The sequence below is a fragment of the Rhinolophus sinicus genome, chromosome 14 (assembly GCF_057876585.1).
Source record: "Rhinolophus sinicus isolate RSI-liver-muscle chromosome 14, RSI-T2T, whole genome shotgun sequence".
Lineage (NCBI taxonomy): Eukaryota > Metazoa > Chordata > Mammalia > Chiroptera > Rhinolophidae > Rhinolophus > Rhinolophus sinicus.
In genome coordinates this window covers 131,946,780-131,965,006 of record NC_142514.1, presented here as the reverse complement: position 1 = coordinate 131,965,006, position 18,227 = coordinate 131,946,780, and the positions used below count along the sequence as shown (strand labels likewise).

The 18,227-nt window shown below is 38.3% G+C and overlaps 1 protein-coding gene across 27 annotated transcripts in view; it reads right to left on the bottom strand.

Annotated features, from left to right (window-relative positions):
• The window catches only part of DLG2 (discs large MAGUK scaffold protein 2), a 1,894,072-nt gene that overhangs the window by 417,419 nt on the left and 1,458,426 nt on the right, over positions 1–18,227 (bottom strand). The window lies entirely within an intron of this gene.

The window sequence follows — 18,227 nt, the reverse complement described above, 5'->3', positions numbered from 1 at the left end:
GATGCAGGAGGGCCCCTCACCCAAGCTGAGAGCATCATACAGGGGTTTCTGGTGGTACCACAGAAGATACACTTTTTGGGCTTACTAGCAGTTACCTAGGTGAAGAGATTCATGGATGGGACAGCAGGGGAATGTCATGTATGTGTGTGTGCTTATTTAAAGAGTGGGAGTTTAAGAATAGACAAAGCATGAGCAAGAACGTGAAGGTTAGGGAGACTGTTGTTTTTCCCTGGGAACTGAAAGGAGAACTGATTTGAATGAAAGGCAGGTCATGTGGGAAGCAGATGATTGATTAGTCAGGGCAGGTACAAAACCAGATGTGTACTTTAGAAGACTCCACATGGACCATAGTATGGAGAATGGGCAGAGGGGCTTGTGCTGGAGACCAGTGAATAGGTACGTCAGATAAGCAACGATTGGATATTAGATCTAGAGTGGACGTAACATAGAAAGACTGCAGATAAATTATTCAAGAGATATTCAAGATATATTGATAGGCTACTTAGAGATCAACTTAAGGTGAATCAGTCAGAGGAATCTAGGAAAATGTCTTGCTGCCATAACCACCGAAGTATTAAGTGGCAGGCACTTTCCACATGTAAACTCGTTAATCCTCATAATGACTCTGTGAGAGGGATACTTCTATTACTCCCATGTTATGGATAAGCCAACTAAGACACAGAGAGATCACACAGTTAGTGAGGAGTACAGCCTGAATTGGAACCCAAGCACATGCGCTTAAATACTACATCATACTTTTAATGGTCATAAAGACAGTGGATGTAACTGGAGACAACAACCTGAGGGGTAAAGATGATGAGCATGCTTTCTGATGTGCCTTAGGGCATGTGAGGATAGATGCTCAGTAGGTATCTAGATGTGAGTCTGTAGTCAAGGAAAGATCTGGTTGCAGATATAGAGATGGAAGACATAAGCAGATAGATGGGAACCAAATCTGTGGACATGGATGTAGTCTACGAGTATTAGAGAGAGTGTGTGGAGAAGAAAGAATGTATCCCTGGGTAAAATGGACAAAGAGAGATGAGGAGGAAAAGACAGGAAAGAAAGTCAGAGGTGCAAAGTGAATCATGAGCCTGGAAGTGGGACTGTAATAATAATACAAAAAAAAAAAAAAAAAAAAAAAAAATTCGGAAAGGAACAAGCAATGGAGGTAAGTGTAGACAAAGATAAAATTTGATAAGGACTAACAGGTTTCCACCTGATTTAGAAACAAAGCATGTTGGTGACGTTGGTTGAAAACAATTTCTGTGGAGGGTGGGGGCAGAACTTGGGCTGCAGTGCTCTGAGGAGTGAATAGGACAAAGGAAACTGAGAGAGTGTAGACAATTTTTCTAGCTGGGAAGGAGAGTTTGTTTTAAAGAGTATTTTTATATAATAGGATGATGGTTGTGATATAGTAAAAGAAAATGGAACTGGGTTCAAATTTCAGCTCTGCCAGTTATTAGTTTTATCAGTAAAGTAGGAATAAAAATACCTACATTTAGATTTATTAAGAGTGATTGTGTTTGTAGAATACCTAACAAAAATTAGTACACAGTACATGAGAGCGAGAGCCCTATAAAAAAGACCAAAAGTCTGAAGACCGCTAAATCCTCTAATTTACTGTTTGAATAATCTGTCATAGGGTAGAAAAATCATCTAAACTTTTAAATGGCTTTTCTATTTGTTTTATTGGAACATTTAACGTCATAAGGACATAATTTTAGTTCCATTGTTGCTACATGAATTATTTAACTTTTAAAGGGGAATTTTAAACAGCAATATTGAGATATAATTCACATATCATAAATTCACCCATTTAAAGTGTATCATTCAGTGGCTTTTAGTATATTCAGAGTTGTGCAACCATCATTACAATCTAATTTTATAACGTTTTCATAACCCCAAAAAGGAATTCCATACCCATTAACAGTCACTCTCAATTCCTGCCACTTCCCTATCTAGCCCTAAGTAATCACTACTCTGTTTTCTGACACTATAGATTTGCCTGTTATGGACATGTCATATATATGGAATCAGAAATATGTGGCCCTTTGTGATTTTTTTCCCACTTAGCATGTTTTCAAGGTTCATATAAACTGTAGCATGTATCACTACTTCATTCTTTTTTTTTTGGTTAAATAATATTACATTGTATAGATATACCACATATTATTTATCCATTCATCAGTTGTTGGGTATTTGGATTGTTTCCACTTCTTGGTTATTATGAAAAGTGCTGTTACAAACATTTGTATGCAAGCTTTGTGTGAACATACATTTTTATTTTCTTGGGTTTATTGGGTGAAACTGCTGAGACAAAATGGGGAATTCTGCATGAAGTAAAAAATAATTTTTTTTCTCCATTCCAATCATACTCCCCTGTGATAAACACTGTTATCCTGAGGTAACAGTTCTGTTTCCTTCCAGGGTTGGTCTATGTTATGTAACCCTTCTTAGCATGAAACATTCTAGAAGATTCTATTAAAATTACAAGCTGGAAGAAAAAGCACTGACATCTCTGATTCAAACCAAAAACTACTTGTGTGTTCGTGTGACTTTAAGTCTCTTAACTTTGCTAGACTTATTTTCTCAGTTAAAACAAACGTATTTGTGTGTAATCTTCTCTAACCCTTTCTGATCAAGCATTCAATGATTTAATGAAACTTACGGCCCAGAGGACATACTATTAGCATTGGGCTTATTTGTAACACATGTTTCTTTCCCTTTCTTTTTCTTTATAGTTGGTACAAGGAACATTAGAGAAAGAGAATGATAATTACCTTCATCTTGCCAAGCATTGACATATACTTAGCATGCTAAGCAAACTTTCAGAGTAACTAAAGTCCTTTTGCATGTCTTAATCTGTTTCTTTTCAATCTTCTGTTTGTTGAATTAATTTTTATTTTATTACCCTTCACAGGGTCAGTCAGAGTTGCTGAGGGGTTTGCTTGCTATGGAACTTGATCCCACCATTGAAAGTCTAGCTGGGCACATTACAATGACCCAACCCCTCTAAGACGTATTTGAGGATTCTACATCTGATATGACTTTTCCAGAGTATCTAGCATTGGCACATGGTGAGTGCAAATGAAAGAAACTTTAACAAAAAGTAGACATCACCTGTTACCATGCATATTAGGAAGGATGAAGAAAATCTATGTTTGTGGCCTAACTCAGAAGTTCCAGAGAAAACTGTATGCATCACCTTCTCCCAAGCGAATAAGGGTGAACGATGACCCAGAGAGAAGGAGTCTCTCTAACATTGACATTCCATGGGGGAGTTCTCATGGAGCAGTACAGCAAGGACATAAGATTCATCAGGAGGCCTTTTAGAAAGAAGGGGAGAAGAAACCAGCACTGTATGGTTAGATGAGGATGTAGGAAATACAAGAAGGATTGTAGAACTGTGATTTATATGTCTTTGCCCAGAGGTTTATAGGAACTCTGACCAGTTGGATGCTAGCAACTGCCTGAAGTATCACTGGATAAGGCATTCCCCAATGCTTATCCTGATTTCCCATGCCACTATTCCCATCCCTCCTGTTGTAATTTTTTAACTTTGGGGTTTTAAAGAGTAGGTCATTTTCTGAGAAAGGTTTGATGCTCCAGAAACTAAATATTAATGCTGTTCAACAAAGAAAAGTCTGTGTGTCTTTTTGTTTCTCTCTGTGAAAAAAGTCTGGATTAGAGGCTGATTTTATGGCTCCCAAGGACCCCAGAGGAAAAAGCTCCCATATGAAAACCAAAGCAGGCAATTTGTTCGGGACAGGAACAGAGCTGCTATGGAAGGTAAAAGGAGAAATGGGGAAGACAACAGTCCTTGTCTGGGGGTTAAGGCCCCAGCTGACCACACATCCCACGTGGTACCAGTCAAGAAGATGTCAGGGATGTAACATGAGACTTCTGATTGTGGAGTAGCAGTCCAGTGTTGAAATGAAAGCCTTCTCATCTTGCCCCTGCCAGACATTCACCCAGCTCCTAGTAGTATGGTCTCGACATGGAGTGACAAGGTGGACAACAGGGGAAAATGAAGATATGTACCTTTGCAATAACATTTAAGGGGTTGGGACAGTGACAAAAGTGAGAAAACTAAGTAATTTGTTATAAGTGAGGGGAGTCCTATGGGAAAACAATAGGAAAAAGTTGTATTGTAAGAGGTGGAAATGGTTGCCCAGGACAACATGTGAGTCACCAAGGGACCCTGCAAAGGAGGGGTCTCAGAATTCCAGCAATTATAACTTGCAGAAATCTGATCAGAGACCGTTTTGTTGCTCACAGCTTCTTTCCTCATGCCTAGTGCAGCCTAAGGCCTATCTACAAGGAACACAGATCCCAATGATAGCAGAACAGTAAGAACTAGTCAAGTAACTCACCATGTGAAAGTGGGGAGAGATGGAAGGAAATCTGGGCTGTCACTTGACCTTCAGGTTTCACACGAAAAGATCCAAGGTCTAATCTAATTCTAGCTTCAGTGATGGGAGGAAGAGATGGAGGAGTCAGGCAGAGTGAATTATACACTCAAGGAGGTGGGTTCCTGTCAAGATGGCACAGTAGGTAAATGCCATGCTTACCTTCTCTCATGATTACATCAAAATTACAAGTAAACTACAAAACAACCATCATTGAGAATCACCTAAAATCTTGCTGAACTGAAGCCCTACAACTAAGGACATGCAGAAGAAGCCATCTTGAGACTGGTAGGAGGGGTAGAGACACAGAACAAGCTGATCCCACAACTACATGTGACCATTAAAAAGGGAGGAATATCTCAGCTGCAGAGGTTCCCCCCAGAGGAGCAAGGGGTCCCAGCCCCTCCCCAGTCCAGGGTTCCAGTGCTGGGGAGAGAAGTGCCTATAGTTTCTGGTTGTGTAAACCAGCAGAGATTATGACTGAGTGAGACGGAGGGTAGCTGGAGTCCCAGGTGCTCTTCTTGAAGGGACTTACTCACTGACTGAGTAGCTGGCTTTGAGCTCCAGTGCTGGAGCAGCATCTGGAGAGGTGATGGGGACATATGGTGGGGAACTAAGTTGTCTGGCCTGGGATGGGGCTGGAGGGCTACCATTCTTCTGGATGGAGGAGCTGGCAGCTGCCATTGTTTCTTTATTGAGCCTTCCCTCTTCCCAGTGTGAAGACACAGATGGCGCCATATTTGAATCTTCATCAAGCTGGCTAATGCCATTCACTCACCCCAGCCTGGTGATTCGAGACTCCACCCTACCCAACTTTCTGGTACACCCAAGCCACTTCCAGTGGCTTTTTCATACAAACTGCCTGCCTTAGCTTATGCTGCAGACTTTCCTAGGTTCTCTCAAAGGTTTGCAGAACCTGGATCAGAAGCATCTGGCTTGAGCATGTCCTATACCTCTGCCTGAGCAGCCTTAAGATTGGTACTATCAGATGCTGGCCTTGGTTCGCAGCTTGGCCTCTTGAGGTACTTCCAAGCACGACAATGGAGGGGACAACTGAAGATTGCTTTGTGGCTCCTGTGGGTGATCCCCGGTGGGGCATGGACTGTGGCTGAACTTGACCTGCAGTGAGTCTCCTCCCACATGGCGCTGGGGGTGGCACACCCAGTGGTTAGCTTTAAAATGAGCTGGAGCATCACCCAGCCACCTCCAAGGACAACACACCCAAGGGGCATATTGGGCAGACAACAAAGCCCTGCTGAGGCAGATCCTGCTCTGTAGGATCAGCCCCTGCACCATAATTCCTCCACTGTAGTTATAGCCAGTCCTCACCACCAAAGAGCTCTATGGCCAATCCCTTCCATTAAAGTGAAATAGAAACCAAGGCTTAACTACAAGAGGAGGGCACATACAACCCACACAAGGAACACACCTAGAGTGCATGGCACATTTGACCAGGAAGACTGTGCCTCTGAGCCCCACAGCACACCTACTACATAAGGCCACTCTACTAAGACTGAGACATAGCAGCCCTACTAATACATAGAAACAAACACAAGGAGGCAGCCAAAGTGGGGAGACAAAGAAACATTTCCCAAATAAACAGAACAAAGCTCCAGAAAAAGATCTAAACAAAAATGGAGACAAGTAATCTGCCAGATGCAGAGTTCCAAACACTGGTTATAAGGACACTCAATGTCTCAGGGAAAACTTCAACAAAGAGATAGGAAACAAAAAAATGGAGATAGAAAACATGAAAAAGAACCAGTCAGAAATAAATAATACAATAATGAAAATGAAGGATATATTACAAGTACTCAACAGTAGATTAGATGAAGCAGAGGAAAGAATCAGTGATTTAGAAGATAATGTAGCAGAAAAAACCTATTCAGAACAGCAAATAGAAGAAATAATCCAAAAATTGAGGCCAGTTTAAGGGGCCTCTGGAACAACATCAATTGTACCAACATTCACATTATAGGGGTATCAGAAGGAGAAGAGAGAGAGCAAGGAATTAAAAACATATTTGGAGAAATAATGATGGAAAATTTTCTTAATCTAGCAAAGGAAATAGATATATAAGCCCAGAAAGCACAGAGTCCCAAACAAAATGAACCCAAATTGGCCCACACCAAGACACATCACAATTACAATGCCACAAGTGAAAGACAAAGAAAGAATCTTAAAAGCAACAAGAGAAAAGCAGTTAATTACCTACAAGGGAGCTCCCATAAGACTGTCAGCTGTTTTCTCAACAGAAATTTTGCAGGTCAGAATGGATTGGCAGGAAATATTCAAAGTGATGAAAAGAAAGGACCTACAACCAAGATTACTCTATCCATCAAAGCTATCATTTAGAATCGAAGGACAGATAAAGAGCTTTCAGGAAAAGAAAAAGCTAAAGGCGTTCATAAGTACCAAACTAGCACTACAAGAAATATTAGAGGGGCTCCTTTAAAATGAAAAAAAATATATATGAATAATAAAACAGTAATAACTGCATACCTACCAACAATTACTTTCAATGTAAATGGATTAAATGATCCAATCAAAAGATGGGGGGGGGGGACTGAATGGATAAGAAAACAAGACCCTTACATACGCTGCCTATAAGGGACTCACTTCAGATTGAAAGAAACACTGAAGACTGAAAGTAAAGGGATGGAAAAAGATATTTTATGAAAATGGAAGCAAATAAACAAACAGAAAACTAGGGTAGCAATACTTATACCAGACAAAATAGACTTTAAAATAAAGACTATAACAAGAGACAAAGAAGGAACTAGTAATCCCACTTCTGGGTATTTATAAAAAGAAACTCAAAATGCTACTTTGAGGTAACATGCTCATCTATATGTTCATTGTAACATTATTTACAATAGCCAAGATATGAAGGCAACCTGTGTGTCCCTGCATGGATGTACGGATAAAGAAGAGGTGGTACATATATACAATGGACTATTACTCAGCCACAAAAAAAAAAAAAAATCTTGTCATCTGCAACAACATGGATGGACCTAGAGGGTATTGGGCTGAACGAAGGAAGTCAGACAGCAAAATGCAAATGTCATATGATTTCACTTATAAGTTGAATCTAAAGAACAAAATAAACAAATAAATGAAACAGAAACAAACTCATAGATACAGAGAACATTTTGTAGCCAGATGGGAGAGGGTTGGTGAGGTGGATGAAAAAGTGGAAGGGGTTAAGAAGTAGAAATTGGTTGTTACACAATAGTCATGGGGATGTAGGGTATAGCATAAGGAATAGAGCCAATAATATTGTAATAACTATGTATGGTGCCAGATGGGTACTAGATTTATTGGGGTGATGCATGGGAGGGGGTTGGGGACAATGTGAAAAAGGTGAAGGGATTAAGAAGTACAAATTGGTAGTTACAAAATAGTCATGGGGATGTAAACTACAGTATAGGGAATATAGTCAATAATATGGCAATAACTATGTATAGCGCCAGGTTTGTAATATACTAGTCAGGGGGATCACTTCCTAAATTATGTAACTGTCTAACCACTATGCTCTACACCTAAAACTAATATAAAATAATATTGAATGTCAACTCTAATTGAAAAATTTTAAAAAAGGGAAAGATAAAGAAGAATAAGAGGTTCAAAATTCCAGGTATAAAACAAGTAAGTCTTGGGGATGTAATATGCATAGATACCATAGGAAATATAGTCAATGATATTGTGATAGTGTGGTGCAGTGTCAGGTGATTGTCGGACTTATCATTGTGATCACTCCTTTAGCGTAGGGAATATAACCAATAATATGGTAATAACTCTGCATAGTGCGAGGTGAGTACTGTTGAACAACTATGATGTACACCTGAAACTAATATAATATTGTATGTTAGCTGTATTTTAATAGAAATCTTTAGAAAAAAAAAGAAAAAGGTCTGAATGCCTAGAGAACAATGAATACAAATCTATAGCTGTAATATCTAGGAAAAATCAGGATAGATCCAAAGTAAATAAGTCTGCAAGATGAGTAAAATTCACATGTATTTGAAAAATACTACCCATAATAAATTTCTAGACTTTTTTTTTTACATTACCGATAACTGCCACTTATATCCATGAAACAAACAAACAAACAACCAAACAAGCAAACACAAACCCTCTGGGGCCAATGATCCCTAAACTTCCTGAAAATAGAGTTCAATTATGCTTAGGTTGTGTACTCCCAGAAGTATCAACCACACGATAGGCATTTAATATATATTTGGTTTGAGTGACAGGTTTCTCATCTGGAACCCATAAATGTTGGATTAAATTATTTCTAGGATGTCATTCATCTCTGTCATTCATCTCTAAGCCTATAAGGTTGACAGAATGATATCCTCATAATTATGCCAGAGAAATAAAAAAGCAAGCAGAACATTAGAATGAATTTGCGAGAGATGATAATGACAAAGAGAAATAAGATTCTCATTTCTTACCTCCATCCCCATTCTCAGTCTGGGCTAATCCATTCTTTTAGGCAAGTTGTTCACAAGAACAGTCGGCCAAAGGAATGAGCTAGGGCTGAAATCCAGCCTGGACTCTGTTTACCATGTCACATTTGGGTCCTGTCACATTTTGTCCTTCATCCAGAAGAAAGGAAGATTTTTTTGTTTTGTTTTGTTTTGTTCAGACACAGGCTCTGTCTGGGTTAGCTAGGTCCAGTATACCCTCTCCTCTTTTAAAGTAAACCATAAAATTCCTCTTTATCCTCTAATGTATTTATGTTCTCCGGAATAGGGTGATCTTGGATTTTAGTATTTAATTTAGCACACATCCTGCTGACTTTAAAAGCCCTGTTTTAGGGATCCTTTCAACTTTCTATGAGCTTAAAGTCTACAGAACTGAATTAACAGAGCTGAAATTAAAGATTTACTTTCTCTGCTCTGAGAGGTGAATTTTGATCCTTCAGTCAAAACAATGTTTTTAAATACTTGGATCTCTATATAAATGTATGTGGTCTTGCACAGACAGCCCCTCCTCCCATACTGCCAACCCTAACGTTCGTCTCCCTTTACAACTCATTGGATTCACACATCAGGCCATGAATGAAAACAGCCTGTTATAATAGTCTTTCAATAAAAATTCATTCCCACCTCAGCCTGAAGTCTCTATTTAGGGAGTCACAATATATCATTTACTACACACACACACACACACACACACACACACACACACACACACAATAGCTAATGTTAGCAGGGCACTTCATATTTATTAGGCGTTGCTGTTAGCACTTTATATATAACCTCATTAAATCCTTATAGCAACCCCATGAGATGGATACTACAATTATTGGTATTATACAGGTGAAGATACAGAAGCTCAGAATAGTTAGTTTCTGCTGAAGTTTACAGAACTAGGAGGTTTTGGAGTCAGGATTCTAACCCTAACACTCTGATTCTAGAGTCAAGAATTGTAACCATATATTCACTGTCTGTCTATCTATCTATCTATCTATCTATCTATCTATCTATCTATCTATCTATCTATCTAAATTTGACTATAGTTAAATGAGGTACTTTCTTATCAAGCACAATGTAATACTTGAGGAGTGCTATGTGTGACAAGAACAACATTCAATAAATTTTCATTCAGCACATTAAAAAACACAGATTCTGGGACCAGCCTGCTTAGATTCGAATCCTATCAGTGTGACCACTTAACCTCTTCAGACCTCAATATCTTCACTTGCAAAATGGGGATAATAATAACAACAAACACCTTTCTGGATCACTGTTGGGATTAATGAGCTAGTTGGTGTAAAGTCATGAGCTAGTTGGTGTAATGAGCTAGTTGGTGTACAGCCTGGCAGGTAGTAAGATTATATAAATTATAGTGATTGTTTTCTTCTTCTACTCCTCCTTTATCATCATGATCACCATCATGATTGTCACTATTACTATTAATACCACATGCCAGGAACCATTTTGGGAACAGGGAACACAACAGTAAGTAAAACAAACAAAGATCTTGCTCTCATGAAATCAGCAGTCTAAGTCCTGATGTACTCAATTTCAACTATCTCATCCCATTGTTTCTATTTGTTCGTTAAAGTATGTACTGAATGTTTTCCATAAAATTGGAATGATCAGAGCCAACAATGTGAGGATAAAATAAGTTAATACATATAAAAGTTTGGAACAGCCCCTCGCACATAAAAGCACTCAATCCATGTTAGTGGTTTTAATTAATATCTACGTGGTGGGTGTTATGGTCTAACGTACTGTCTTGATTCTGAGTTCCTATATTTGTTGCTATAGTGACTTTGCATAGCATTTTCTCACAGCTACTTTGTCTCCATAGAGGATTGCTTTAGAAATTATGCTTATTCTTCAGTTTTTTTTATTGCTACCTAATAATATAATGGTTACTAAAGTAAATATGAAAATTGCTCTCAAAACACAAAAAAAAATATGTTAAAATTAAGGGAAAATATTCATAATATCTCAGGTAGATTAAGTACTCTGGCTCTTTTTTATAAACAAATCAATTAAATTTAGAATGTTTCATCACGGACAGTTATCTGAATATCACAGAACAGGAATTTTGGAATAAGACCAATCTGAGTTCATTTTACAGCTCTTCTGAGCCTTCTACACGCAACCTACCTCCCAGGGTTGTTGTGAAGAGTAAATGAGAGCTTTTGAGAGGGGTTGAGTTCCCTGTCTTCCTTGTTTCTTTAACTATACAATGCAATTTTAAATGTGCTTTTAAAAAAATCTTGAATTGTTAATGAAAAAACATCACCCTAATATATATATATATTTGAAGGGCAAAGGCAACAGTAAATAGCATATGTTGATAAAAAGTATCTGCATAGAGGATGCATTAATTTCAAAGCAGGGGGTGTTTTCCTTCAGTGTTAACCCTTGCATATATATCAGTTGCACAGAAAAAAAGGCTATAAAAGGGAATATGGCTAGAACGGCCTCTGTGACTCTGTAGGAGTCAATTAATCTCTCCTCATTTTCCTTAATTCAAGTTGGGTTTAGGGCTCACCTACTTCAAACAGGCAGTGAAGGCCTTTGAAGAAGAAACTGCTGCATACACTTGGGAAGAGGCTGTGCCTTGTGAGCCAGGTCCCGGGGGGGTTTCCTCTCCCAGTTTTAATTAACAATGGAATTAAGGATTCTTTAAGAGTATGTCAGCTTTTTACAGGCATAAGAAGGTCAATGATTTGTTAAGCACCTTCTTTCTCTTCTTAATGGTGCTATTTCTCAGATGAAATTGTGTGAACAGGGCTCAATTTCTCTTTCAGGTCCAGAGAGTCCCAGCACTGTGGCTTTGAGACTTGGAAGACTGAGCCAGGAACTGCCTTGTGGTGTGCGGGCCAGAGAGGGATTCGGTTCCATCAGAGCAGTAGCTGGGTGTGGGAGTCCTGGTTAGAGTCCTGGACCCTCCTCTTGCTAGCTTAAAACCCACACTTTGTAGAGTTGTTGGGATTATTAGAAACAATAAGGTAGGTATGCAAAATGCTAGCTACTTATCAGTGCTGCACAGAGTAACTTATTTTGTCTACATTCCTACAAAGTTACATGTAGGATGGAAATACTGCTACATAAGTAGATAAGAAAGAAAATTACCTCTAGAAGTATGAAGTCTCACATATGGCTTTAGAAACATGTTACTTTTTACAGGGAGCTTATAAAGGTATTAATACAATGGAAAATATATGACTTTGCCTATCGTGACAAGAAGGATTGCTGCTAAAAATGATAGAAGAAATTTGCATCAGTAGCTTTCTTATGCTCTGAGGGGATTTACCTGGGCTGATAAAAATTTTTCACCTGATTTGTGATAGCACTAAAAATAAATATACACAAACTCAAGGCTTTAAAATACAATAAGCACATGGAAACAATAATAACTAATGTGGACAGTGAATAGAGGAAAGCTCATTTGTTCCGTTTCCTTTGATCCTCACAGCAATCCTATGAAGAAAATAGTACAGATAGGATTCTTTCCCCCCCTTTCCTGACGAATGAGTTGAAGCTCGGAGGGAGATGAAGTGCTTAGGTAAATGTGCGTGATTCGTGGGGCCAAAGGATGGCCTCACACCTAGAGAGTCTGGACACAATCCCTTTCTCCTCTATGATATCAGATTGCCATCATCTCAAACAAGAGACCTTCTAATATACTTTGCCTCTATTTCCTTCTATTGAGTTTCCTTTCACGGAGTTCTATGTTTAAATACATTTATTGTGGATAAGAAAGCTCACTGTCTCTGAGAGCATCATTACGTAGTGAATACCCCAAGCCAGAAAATTTTTCCCTTTGAATCAATCACTAGGTACCACCGTTCCACTTGATAAATAATTCTGGATCCATTCATCTCTCTAGCTCCACAGCTTCAGTTTAGGTCTTCAGGATTTCCACTGTAATGAACATGCTAACTAGTCTTCAGACTCTTTCTACAGAGCTGACAGTGATCTTTCTAAAAACACAAATTGAATTATGTCTTTGCTCAGCTTTAAAACTCTTCAACAGCTCTTCACTGCTTACAGCATAAAGTCCCAAACCCTCAGCTTAGCAAGTAAGGCCCTTTGTGATCTGCAGCTGGCTGTGTCTCCAACTTTATCATCCACTCAATAACCTTGAGCCACACAGAACTCCTGGGAGCTCCAGCTTGCATGTGCTTTATACACCAGGAGGCTTAACTGTGCTATTCCTTTTACGGGGAACACATTTCTTCCCTCATCCAACTGATGAGCTCAGTGTCTTTCTGAAAACTTTCAGAAAAACAGGCAGAGTTATCTGATTCCTCTTCTGTTTATCTTTAGAGACTCACATGTACTTCTATTACAGCATTATTATGTCTAGATCTTATATTTGATTTTGGATTTACAGACTTCAAGACAGTTAAAACATTAAAGGCGCAGATAACTTTTCTATTATCTTGCAAGGAGAGAACACTTGCCAAAGACAGGCCACCAGACCAAATGGCTGAGGTCTTGTGAGATAAAGATCTCTCTCTGTCCCAAAACTGGGAATGGCTTGAGGTTACCAACTTTATGATTTCTACCAATGGAGTGAATTATACCTGGATGCTGAGTTCTGTAGGTATCCTAGCAGATGGACCTATGAGAGGTATGGGTAAATCCCATAAACAAGGCTTCTTATAAATGATTAAGAATTTATGAAACAAGGTGTGGGGACATTATTGAATGTACGTTCAAACCTCTGCAGAAGGGACAGCCTAAGATCATGCCTGCTTCCATCACTACGTCTTACACTAGTCTGACTTTACTACCCAGAGATGAGGTGCACTGGAGAAATGGAGAGCCTTTGGCAGATACATATCACAACCCACAGGCATGAATACTTCATTCACATGTCTTTGAAGTGTGTAAGGGGAAGAACCACACCGTATTCACCTTTGAATCCCTGGCATCCAGGATCATGCCTCGTACCTAGTTGAAGTCTCATGAATCTATACTCTTCAACAAGTGAAGATGTTCCATGATCCCATAATACTTCAGAATCCATTTCCTATCCCAAATCTGCCGACATCTTTTAATTAGCCTTCATTGGCTTTATCTCAAAATAACAATAATTAGGACTAGCTATGTAAAAGGATGAATGACAATATGCCATACATGTTGGGAAAACAAACCAGCCCAGTGTTCCCCTTGCCCTAGGGATATCACAAGGTGAATAATTTACCATTCTCCCAAAGTAGAAAGCCAATTAGAACATCAAAAACTACCTTAAACAAAACAAAACAAAACAAAACAAAAACAAAAAGAAACAGGAGCCCCACAGTAATCCCAATTGTTTTTCATGGAGCTCCAAATGTTAGTTTGAAATCAAGCTCTGCCCATTTCTTGCTTTTGCAAGGTCTGAAAAGTCAATTACTAAAAATATAATCTGTCGCCTCAAGAGCTGGCACTTCGCCAAGTAATTCCAAGCGTTTTCTTAAGAAAAATTTGCAATTTCTCTGTGTTCTTTTAGATTATGTGACAGAAGTAAATTGTGTATACAACTAATTCATCCTGGGATGTTTGCTATTGATTCAAAGAGTTGAGAATTTGGATATTCCCACTGAAATGCAGAGAATACAGATGACTGACTCTCCTAGCTTCTGTTGACTGGCCTCCATTCTCCTGAATGCTGATTTGGGATTAAGCTGGTGCATAAGTGGTTTCACATGTAATTTGCACAGAGGTAGCTCATATCCTAATCTGAGATAGTAATTGCTGTAGCAGTACCATGTTTCCCCCAAAATAAGACCGGGTCTCATACCATATTTCCCCGAAAATAAGACCAGGTCTTATATTAATTTTTACTTCAAAAGATGCATTAGGGTATATTTTCAGGGGATGTCTTATTTTTTTCATGTACAACAACCTACATTTATTCAAACACAGTCATGTCATCTTCTGGAACATCATCATAACGTACTAAATGCGTCCGTCTGGCTGATGATCTTAACTGGGGTTTATTTTTGGGGAAACACGGTATGTGCGTGCTTCTGAAATAGACTGGGATATTCCAAATGCTCTGAAAAATACATTCTACCACATATTGCAATGTAAAGGTTAGGCATTTCTTTAACCTTTCTTATATTTTTTGGTTGGCTTTTTCAGTTTATACCTTTGTAAAAAGTTGTACTAATATAGTATCTTGCACTTTGTCAGTGCTTGATAAATCTTGGTTGAATGAATTGATACTATGTTCTTATAATATCCTTTTCAGGGCAGAATATCTTCCAAAATACTTTTGTTTCACCAAGAGTAGAAGTAAGACGTGGACCCATGAAGACAGTGGATTGGGTTCCTTATCATTACTAGAGTTGAATAAGGGTTTGTCTATCTAAGTTCTCACCTATCTCTGAGATTCTCTAAGTTATTTAAGGTCACAGTGGAAAAAGCAAGTGATGGTGTCATCAATGGAACTAGACTCCTTGAACTTATTTCTTAAATTATTGGCCAAATTTCAAGAAACATCTGCTCAGCGAGTTATTTCCCATTGGAGAGGAAATAAATAACCTCTGAAAGGAATGGCTCAGTCTTTGTGAAGAACTGTTCCCTAGTGAATCTATAACGTGGACACTGACGAACAAGTAAGGTGAAAGTGCAATACACAAAGTGAGTTCTAGTCCATCGTTTTTGTTTTCACACATGGATTCATCAATTTCTGGAGTTGTTTTATGTACCTACTAAGAACTGAGTAAAGCACAGCTTGAACCATGACCTGTTCCTGGAACAGCTATCTGTCTGCTTGTCTGCCGATGATTTTATTTCTGTGTTTATTTAGTTACTCAATAATTCTGAGCTCGTGCTGTGCCAGGCACTATGCTAAGTGTTAAAGGTATCGCAGTGTGCAAAATAGACACAATTCCATTCACTGAGCTTACAGCACAGAGTGAGACATTTAGTTTAAAAATCACATAAATAAATGTACAATAATAAATTGCTTGCATCTTACGAAAAATGAGGTCATACAATAGGGGACCAAATTTTCTCTTTCAGGGAGGTTCTCTGAGGAAGTGCAATTTAAGCTTAGACCTAAGATGACCAGAAGTTAACCAGGTGAAGTGTAAGAGCTTTTCCATTTGAGGAAGGAGCATGTGTGAAGCGCTTGAGACAGGAAGACATTTAGCGCATTTTGTGAATATAAATAGTGTGGTCAGCAGAGGGAAGATGTTTAAGAGGCAGGCAGGGGTGAGATCATGCATAGCTTGGATGCTATGTTAATGATTTTGCATTTTATACCAATGCAAAAGGAGAGAAAGGATCTGATCTGTACTTTTACAGACCACTTTGGCTGCACTGAGTATAAACCAGGAGGACAACAGGGGAAGTGGCGAGACCAATTAGGAGGCTATTGTAGATGGGAGATGATGGAGGCTTGGCTTACAGTGGTGGAAATAGAAGTAGAGGAGCATAAATAGATTTGAAGTACATTTGGTGGTAGAATTAAAAGAGTTGAAGATAATTGGATGATGGGTGTGAAGGAGAACAATATAATTCTCAAGTTCTTGGCTTGGATAATGGGCTAAAGGTATATGCCATTTACTGAATTGAGAAAGTGTGAAAGGGGAACAAAGTGGGGTGAAATCAAGAATTACAGTATCAGTGTATTGGTAAAAATACCACTAAAATGTGTGTGCGTGTGTGTGTGTGTGTGTGTGCCTGTATGATTTCTTTTTCTAGCAATGAAGGATAAAATATGAAAAAAGGAAAGAACAAAGGGAAAAAGAAGGGAACAGAATTAGAATAGAAAATAAAATTCCCAAAGGGGAGATGGAGGGTGGGGGTTAGGAACTGATGTATTCTGGATTGCTGAGGGTGTTTAATTTAAAAAAGACATATTCAACATTATACTATAATTTTTTAATTTTGGAAAAATAAAATTTAAAAGTAAACCCGGTGGTATTCATATTACAGATTACAGAATGTGGACTAAAAGGAATCATATCTGGTGGGCTCACCCAAAATGTAGATTCTATCATCTGCTTATTGTTTTTGGTGAGTTTTAAGGAGGGATGCATCAAAATCCCTAGTGGAATGCAAGAAATGTAACTTTTATGTTTATCATAAAAGAGCACAGGTTAACAAAAACAAAACAAAACAAAACAAAACAAAAATCATTGACACTGAGCCAGAGAAGGGAGATGAGAAGGCAGGATAAAAATAGAGAAAGAAAAGAAAAAGAGACATGGGTGGGGAATTTTTCAAGCAAGCAAAGACATCTCTGCCATCATGGCTGTGCTGATGTGGGTGCTAATGGTCCCCTGGGTGTGAATCCCAGCCCTGCCACTTATCAGTGGATGATCACGGGCACATCAGGTAACTTCTCAAGCCTCGATTTTATTTGTAAATTGAAGACAGTGACACCATCTACTGCACAAGGTGACTGTCAAGGTTAAAAGAAATAATTCATAAGAAGTGCTTAACAAAATCCCTGGCACAGAGAAAGAGCTCAGTAATGGTGAGCTGCCTTTACGTAGCTGCCCACAGATGCGGAAAGTACTAGAAAGTGGTTCCTGCAGGTGTGTGCACCTTCTCAGTTCCCTATGGCTATGGTGAGTTTGCTCTCTTCAAAATCATAGAGTTCACTGTATAAAAATATAGTTTTTATGATTTGTTAAAAATATAGGAGGATTTAATTAATATTTACAAGGCATTCTCAAATGTTATTAGGGTTTAATTATTGCAAATTAATGAAAGTGCCCCAGCTGATTAATAGCCAAAAATATGTCTTCTCATTTATTTCTAGAAATGTTAGATATAATTTAAAATGTGTTATTTAACTCCCTAGAGAAGTCAGTAATTGACTTCAAAACTTATTATTGGGAAATATCAAAAAGTAGAGATAATGTTCTAAGGGGACTCTCTTGATATAGTCATTTTCCCTTTGAATCATTCTAAAATCTATATTTTCTCAGCTCTATCAATATTATGAAGACATATGAAGATATTCCATCTGAAAATATAACTATATTAAGCATCCCATTATATCTAGGAACATTACAATTGCGAGCTCTCAATTTAAACTGAATTGGAACTACCTTATGGAACACTAGATTCTCTTTTTCTTACTCCCCTCTCTCTCTGATTTCGTTTACTAAGTGAAGATGGGGTTTTATTATTACCATACATATGCTTTAGAATATGAATGCAAAACTAAGTCCAACTTTTAGATTTAGAATAATTTGTTTATAAAGTTGTAGAAAGACTCAGCATTCTAAGGTCAAATCTGGAATCTACATTTTTTGGCAATATAGTACTAAGGACAATACTTTAATTTCCTTGACCTTCATATATATTCATATATATATATATATATATA